Below are 8,973 nucleotides of genomic sequence, written 5' to 3' on the forward strand. Positions count from 1 at the left end.
TGATGAACGTAGCCATCAGTAAAGCCCCCTCCCTCAACACTGATCAACAGCATTTGTTACACTCTACTCTATACTACTGTACTACACCAGGACCTGACAGAGAATATGAGCAAGAACTATTCAGAAATCGTGCAACTAGTCTAGTATTGCGTACTTTGTACTGGGATACTGAGGGGAACAGTGTAGTCAGCTGTTCATTACCTCAAGAATTCCTTGCATTATACAGATCAAATCAATTACCACATGTCAGCTTGACAAAGAATAAACATGTAAAATGGGCAGACTTAGGAGAAAAAGTAACAAGATGGGAGAAACAGACTGATTTAGAACTATCAGAACAAGGGATACAAAAACAAAAACTGAATTGGTTGACACAGACACATCCAGCTGTACACTTGCAATCTAGCGAGGACAGCTGATTAGCTTTCTTATTAGAAGAAGAAAAGGCTTTATGTGAAATTCCAACAACTCTTTGGTCAACAGGCAAGTCAGATGTAGGACTTATTTGAACAGCAGGACCAGTTAAAATTACCACAAAGTCAGCTTTTAGACCACAGAAAAGACAATACACTTTGAGAAAGGATGCAGAAATAGGAATTAAGCCTATAATAGCAGCATTACTCAAAGAAGGAGTACTGGTAGAATCTCCTGATTCACCATGTAATACGCCCCTATTTCCTGTTAAAAAAGCAAACGGGGAATGGCAGATGGTACAAGATTTACAAGCTGTAAATAATGCAGTAATAACTAGAGCACCTACTGTGCCAGACCCACATACCTTGTTAAATGATTTAGAACCACAACAGAAATATTTCTCTGTGGTAGATATTAGCAATGCTTTCTTTTCAATACCTATACATCCTGATAGTCAATATTGGTTTGCATTTACATTTCAGGGTAAAAGGTATACATATACTTGACTACCACAGGGATATTGTGAGAGTCCAACAATATTTGCACAAGAAATGGCTAGCAACCTGGCAGGGTTTACCCCACCGGGAGGTAGTCAAATTCTACTTTACGTAGATGACATCTTGCTAGCAGTCCCCACCCAGCAACAGTGCAGGGAGGATACTGTAGCATTATTGAAATTTTTAGCAACACAAGGACACAAAGTAAACAAAAGTAAGTTACAACTTTGGAGAAAACAAGTTAGATACTTGGGATATGTAATATCCAATGAAGGTAGAATACTAGATGAGGAAAGAAAAACAGCAATTTTGCAAGCACCTAAACCAGCAGCCAAGAAGGAAATTATGTCTTTCTTGGGTACAACTAATTTTTGTCGGAGCTGGATACCAAATTATGCTTTGGAATCTGTTCCACTGACTGACTTGATATATAAGACACCAATGGCAGCACAAGATATCTTACAATGGACACCCGATGCAGAAACGGCTTTCTGCAGGTTGAAGCAGTTGATAGCTTCTTTATTAGTTTTAGGACTTCTGAATTATCATAAACGATTCTTTCAGACTGGAGATTGTAAGCAAGGATATATGACGTCAGTATTGATGCAACAACATGGGGATAAGCAACGCCCCATAGCCTATTATTCATCACAATTAGATCCAGTGGTGCGATCTTTGCCTCAATGTGTACAAGCAGTAGTTGCAGCTGTGATGGCAGTACAGGCTTCGGCCTCAGTGGTATTATTCCACCCTCTCACATTGAGAGTGCCTCATGCAGTTGCAATAATTTTACTGCAAGAAAAAGTGGCATACCTTTCTCCTGCTAGACACCTTTCATGTATGACTATACTGCTGAGCCAACTTCATATGACAATTGAACGATGTACGACATTAAATCCATCAACATTACTCCCAACTCCTGTGGATGGCACACCACACAGCTGCCTGCAGGAAATTGAACAGTTAGCTTTACCTAGACAGGATCTCACAGATATGCTCTTGGATAATGCCGAGGTGACATATTACGTGGATGGCTCATGCAGAAGGGGTCCTACAGGGAAGAATCTGGTAGGGTATGCAGTAGTTACAGACACTGAAATTTTAGAAGCTCAATCCTTACCACACAACTTATCTGCACAAGCAGCAGAATTGATAGCTTTGACGAGGGCATGTGCTTTAGCAAAAAACAAGTGTGTGAACATATATACTGATAGTCAGTATGCTTTTTCTACAGTACATGTATTTGCACAACAATGGAAAAATAGAGGAATGATAACATCTAGTGAAAAACCTATTAATCATTAAACCTTTATTTTGGAGTTATTAGAATCTATTCAGTTACCTACCAAAGTAGCTATTTGTAAATGTGTAGCTCATACAAAACAGCAGGATAAGATTTCAAAGGCAATGCACGAGCTGATGCAGCTGCAAAGCAAGCAGCCTCAGACTCAGAAACTTTACTTTTAAATGAGGAATTACAACCCTCTGAGATTTTAGATTTAGACATGTTAAAAACAATGCAGATGCTTACTACAAAAGCAGAGAAACAAAAATGGGTAAAACGAGGTGCAATTCTTGAGAATGGACTGTACATTTCCAAAGAAAGAAAACCGATATTGCCGTCTAATTTATTTAGATATGCAGCTTTGTTGAGCCATGGGCAGTGCCATGTCTCAACAGGGGGGATGGTACAGTTAGTAAATCGAATATTCCAAACATATGGATACACAAACTACACAAAAAAATGTTGTGCAGCTTGTCATACTTGTAACAAGCACCATGCACAAGGAGCATTTGAAACCAAGCAAGGAAGTTTTCCTATACCACCATACCCGTTCCATACTATTTGTATGGATTTCATAGAATTGAATAAATGTGAAGGGAAAAAGTTTTGTTTAGTTATTGTAGACATGTTTTCTAAATGGGTAGAAGCTTTTCCAACCAAAAACCCGGATGCAGCAACAGTGGCAAAAGCCCTGATAAAAGAAGTAATCCCTAGATTTGGCATTCCGGAAAGGATTTATAGTGACAATGGCACACATTTCGTAAACCAAACAATCCACCAACTTGGGAGATTTTTTGGTATCTCCTTAAAGAACCATTGTGCTTACCACCCACAGTCAGCAGGACTGGTGGAAAGGTACAATGGTACCCTCAAGAGTAAGCTTAGGAAACTAGTAGAGGAGACCCAAAAAAATTGGATATACTGTCTGCCTTTAGCACTGCTGAGTATGAGAACGGTTCCAAATGTAAAGGGTTTGACTCCCTTTGAAATGGTTTTTGGGAGACCATATTATGTGCCTCAGTGGAAAGCTCTCATGCCTGCAGAGCAAGAGGCTGACAGTTCATTAGCTAGTTATATGAGGAAACTGTTAACAAATAAATCTGTTTTGCAGTATAACTCTTTTTCAGATAAGGAACAGACCAGACCGGTGGAAGCAGTCTTGGCCCCAGGGTTGTGGGTTTGGCTGAAAGTGACGAAAAGGAAGAATTGGGCGAGTCCAAAGTGGGAGGGACCGTACCAGGTTCTGTTGGCAATGCCTACTGCAGTTAGAGTGGCTGAGAGGACGTCCTGGGTTCATTTGACACATTGTAAACTGGTAAAGAACTTTCAACTTGATAAAAACTTTGTGACTGATACACAACCAGACCGAGATGGCCAAAAACAAAGCAAATAGAAATTTAGAACAACCCCAGAGATGTTGCATAATCATTTTGTTGAGTGTACATTTATTGACTGTAATTGTGACAATTTTCCTCTTGTTGTGGTTTATCCTACACACAACCACACAAGTGAAAGTGGGAAGGTGTGATGAAACGTCTATAGACTGGCATCCAAATTTTAACACATACCTAGCCATGAAACGTGTATATGCAGAGACTATGAACATTTCAAATTGCTGGGTTTGTACAGCTATACCAACAGCATATGGAGGACTGATAATGTCCGCTGTCCCTTTGGGGATAAATGAAACTTGGGAGAATTTACTTTTCGATACAGAAACTGTGAGATCACAGGACAAAATAGCTTTATTTTTACCTGTCACACAAAAAGGAGTTGTATGTTTTATAAAATAATACCCTCCAGGTGGGCTGGAGCAATTGTAATATAACCATATCTTACCGATGTTACATTAAGAATAGTAATGGCAATACTTTTTGCAATACTAATTATGACTCATATTTGAACTCATTGAAAACAGCCATGAATGACATTCGCAAGAATCCAGTTTTGTTTAAACAATTGTCAGTTATAGATCAGAAAATGTTTCATGCAGGGCTGATGCGTATTAGTACTAAAGCAGAAAACTGTTATTTTATTTGTGGGAAAAAGGCGTATAAATGGTTACCTGAGAATTGGTCCGGCAGTTGTTTTTTGGGTTACTTGGTTCCGGCAATAAGACATACTGCAGAATTACCTTTGGGTAAGATACAAAACGTGAGAGAAGCAGCCCGAAAACCCGAAGGTCCAGGTGAAAAACCTGTGAATCCAGTTGGAAAGATCGAAGCTGGCTGGAAAGACCACAATTCAGTAAAAGACAAAAGCAAATTGACTCATATGGACTTGAGTGACAGTATTATATCTTGGGCACGAATATTCCCAGCCTATGGAGCAGTCAAATCAATCTGGGAGCTGAGGAAGTTGTCAAAACTTCTTGAAGTAATGAGTAATGCAACTTTTTCCGCCCTAGAACTGGTGACTGATGAACTGAATGCAATGAGAACTGTTGTGCTACAAAATTGGATGGCCCTTGACTTCACCCTAGCGGCGAGAGGTGGTACGTGCGCGCTTATCAAAGAAGAATGCTGTGTTTATATTCCTGACAATCGTCATGAGATCAATAACCACCTAGAGGTAATTCAGCAAGTATCAGCCATAACTGAACCAGGCCCAAACCCACTGACGGACTTTTTCCAAAATCTAATTGGGGGGTGGGGTTCCATCCTAATGAATATTCTGATTGCCATTTGTGTGGGTATACTCCTAATAGGAGCATGTGTTTGCTGTGGAATTCCCTGCATGAAAAGATTAATCAAAGATTTTATTGATGTATCTGTTACTGAAACTTTGTACCAAGATATTGAGATTGAAAGATTGATCTCAGATGACATTTTTTCTGAAGTATAGATTGAATGACTTACCTAGCTGAAAATCCTAAGTGGAAAAGGCTAGGAGATGAAATGACACTATGCATACTTCAAAATAGAATAAAAAGTATTAAGGAGGGGGAAAATGTTACAAAAGTGTGTATTTGAATATATGAGAAATGCTAGTTTAAAAGCAAAGTAGTATATAATGCATTTTATTCTATTAATCATATAATAGTAAGGATTAATTCATGTGTAAATGTAAGTAGTTTTGAAACTGCAGTGTGGCTTGAAGCAAAGCTGACCTTCGACCCTGGCAGATACAAGCTTAGCAAGTTTTAATGTTTATGCTTTTCACAAGTGATTATCTGCTGGGTCAGGAAATTAAATGTGTGAAATAATGAAATCTTCTGCTCTTTCCTGTTGGAATGATTTGGCCTTGTATATGTGTTATTGAGATAAGCACGCAGCTGGTAGGAAAGTGTAACAGAGAACAAAGAAGATTATTAAAAGACTGAATCTGCTATTGTATTCGAACTGATATGAAACCTTGAAGAAGTAACTTTACAGAAAGACATTATGCCTGACCAGCTGGATAGCAAGGCCGTATTGTATCTAGAGGAAATGTTTTTTAAATATACAGCATCAACAGCTTTATGAATAGAAGACTGTAAGCTAAAGTGATGTAGATGCCCTGTGACATATCACGTCAGTAAGGTGGGCATAGCTTAAATGTTAAACCTATATAAAATTGTGTGCTTCCTGTTTCATGTCAGACAAAATTCTGTACTTGTACGTTTTTTGCCTCCTGGTGTACACTAGTAAACTTTTTAACCTGAACCTCCTGTGTATTGAAATCTTATTTTATTTAACACTGCATTAAACGGTTGCAACAAAAATCACTTATTATTTGGCTCTGTTCTCTTACCTTGCAGTTTCTCTTTATCTGCAAAGTATGTTGGCTTAGTTTTTGCATTTTACAATATACTCATTTAAGACATTATCTACTGTACTCTCTAGCAAGTTGTTAATGCTGTAAAGTAGCTTGGCAGCAAGGACCCCCCCCCCCCCATTTCTTAATAGACTGCCTGTTAGTTTCAGCAAACTTATGTCTATCAAATGCTGGACTCATTCTGTTTTAAGATATTTCTTACCCAGCTTGCTCTAAGATATTTCTTACCTGATAGTACTACACAACAAAACCTCGTTTTCTTACTATTAACAGTACATAGCCTTAATCTATTAGAGTTTACTGATTGTTTCTGGACTGTGCTTGACTCTGGGCTTGACAATCCCACTCCATTCACCCTCGCTTCACTCGGGCTCACTTCGCTCACCTCCCACCCCCATTCCCACACACCCCCCCATATAATTTCCTTTATAGCTAACTACTTTGTACCTCCCACAACAGACACCTACCCCTTCCTATCTTTCACTCAATGATAGTCTATACCACAACCCTCTTGCTGTTGCAACAAAATATGCTAACTTCACCCGCCCTGCTGGTACTAGCTGGTATACACTATTATCCCCTATATAATAGACCAACAAACTATACCCCTGTGTATTTGTTAACTAAAAGCAACCTACAATATGTAATCCTCGAACAGTAAAATCTATGCATTTCTAACTACATCCATCCTATTATTGCCTCTCCAACTCCTCCTTCTTACACTCACATCTCTTAACATCCACTTACACCCCAAACATATCACCTACAAACCCAAATTGCTGTAGCCATATAAATAATCATCAAACCTTCTCCATTTTTCCATCTATTGTCTCATTAAATACTCCCTTACCAAAAATACACTTACCTACCACCCAACTCACCCCTACCAAACACAAAAGCAAATACTACACCCCACTACTAATATGCTCAAACTCATCTACCTCCACAAAAACATTCTCTTAGCTGGAGACATCCATCCCAACCCTGGTCCAACACACCCCACTACTAGTCCTCCTAACCCCAAAGTCAATAATCTCCCAAACAAACCTATTTCCTTCTATTCAATAAACACTAGGAGTATTCTGAACAAACTAAGTGAGCTACATGCTTGGATCTCCCACCATACTCCTGCTATCCTTGTTCTGACTGAAACCTGGTTGAAATCCCAACACAAAGACATAGAGATGTTGCTCTATGGCTATAGCATATACCATCTAGATTGACCAAAAAGAAAAAGTGGAGGTGTTGCTATCCTACACTCTAACCACCTTACCATTTCTAACTCTACTTATACATCCCAAGCCTTCTCCCCAGCTAAAAATTTTCTGTAAACCTAAATATTAATAGCCATTCCACTATCACCATTGTAGGAATTTACATTCCACCAGGTGATAACATCCCCCTACTGGAAAATATGCTTGCTCATGTCTCCCAACACACCCCAAATGAAACTATCATTTTTGGGTATGTCAACATTAATTGGGTATCTCTCTCCTCTCAAAACTCCTCACAACACCTTAATCTCTATGGTTTTACTCAGCTCATCTCTGATCCCACTTATTTCAATAACTCCCATACAGCCTCATCTCTGCTTGACTGGATTCTTGTCTCACACCCTTCCAAATATCATAACCCTGAAACACTACCAAATTCCCTAAGTGATCACTGCTCAATAAAAATACTCAGATACACATTCCATCAAGCTAAACCTCAAAGGTTTATCAAACACCGAAAACTAACAAAGTTTATTCCTGAAACTTTCAAATCTTTATTATCAAAAATGAACTGGAATGCCTTAAAACTATTCCCCTTGGAATGAAGCTGTCCACTTTTTTAACTCCTCTTTCCTTAGCATTTTAAATTCTCTGGCACCCCTTAGAACAGTCTGCATAAAGTTTAACATATCCCCATGGCTGACAGTAAACACTCGTGCACTAATAAAAAAAAACAGACAGAGCATGGAAAATTTGGACTAAAACTAAACATCAACCAGACCTCCAGAAATATAAAGAACTTAGAAATCTTGCCAAAAGTCACATAAATAAAGACAAGAAAAACTTCTATAATAATCAGTCTTCTTCCTTTAAATCCAACCCTAAAAAGTTCTGTCACTCTGTAAATGAAATACTACACCCAGGTGCACTAGTCTCCCCTAACCCTCATCCTGACAAAACACATGAGGAAACTGCCTCTATATTCAACAACTACTTTATAGACTCAGTATCCAAATTACTAAATCAAGACACAAACCATCCCACCAACAATAATAGACCTAATTGCTCAAACTCTTCCATCAAAAGTAACCCTACCACTACCTTCTCCCTCAAACCTGTCTCCACTAACTATATTAAAACTCTACTATCTAAATTAAAACCTTGCTACACATCTGTAGACAACATTCCCTCCACATTCTTTCAGGCTGCTGCTGATGTTCTTGCTTTCCCAGTTTCTATTCTAATAAAGGAGGAAACTCCATAGATATAACTACTTTTAAACCCATAGCCATACTCTCAACACTCTCCAAAATCCTGGAAAAATGTATACACAATCTAGTCTTACACTACCTTCTGCAAGAAAATCTACTCACACCTACCCAGCATGGCTTTTGTCCCATGCACTCTCCTGTCTTTCTTAAACTCTGCATTACTAGCTAGAGACACTAACAAACTTATTTCCTGTCTCTTCATTGACTTCTCTAAAGCCTTTGATACAGTCTCTCATAAACTCCTTCTCCTTAAACTAGCAGACTTACACTTCTCTCCATCCACTATGTCGTGGTTTAACAGCTCTGACAGACTCCAATCAGTCAAATGGCTCTCAGCTTTCTCCCCTCTTCTTCCTGTTAAAATGGGTGTTCCACAAGGCTCCATCCTTGGACCACTTATTTTTAACATCTTTACCAACCTTCTCTTCTCTTCCTGTCCTGGATCCTCACTGATATAATATGCAGATGATTCTACACTTATCACTATTGCCAAATCATCAACAACTAAAATTACACACACAGTCCCCTTTTAACCG

The sequence above is a fragment of the Protopterus annectens genome, chromosome 7.part0 (assembly GCF_019279795.1).
Source record: "Protopterus annectens isolate FY-2018-M chromosome 7.part0, PAN1.0, whole genome shotgun sequence".
Taxonomy (NCBI): Eukaryota; Metazoa; Chordata; order Ceratodontiformes; family Protopteridae; genus Protopterus; species Protopterus annectens.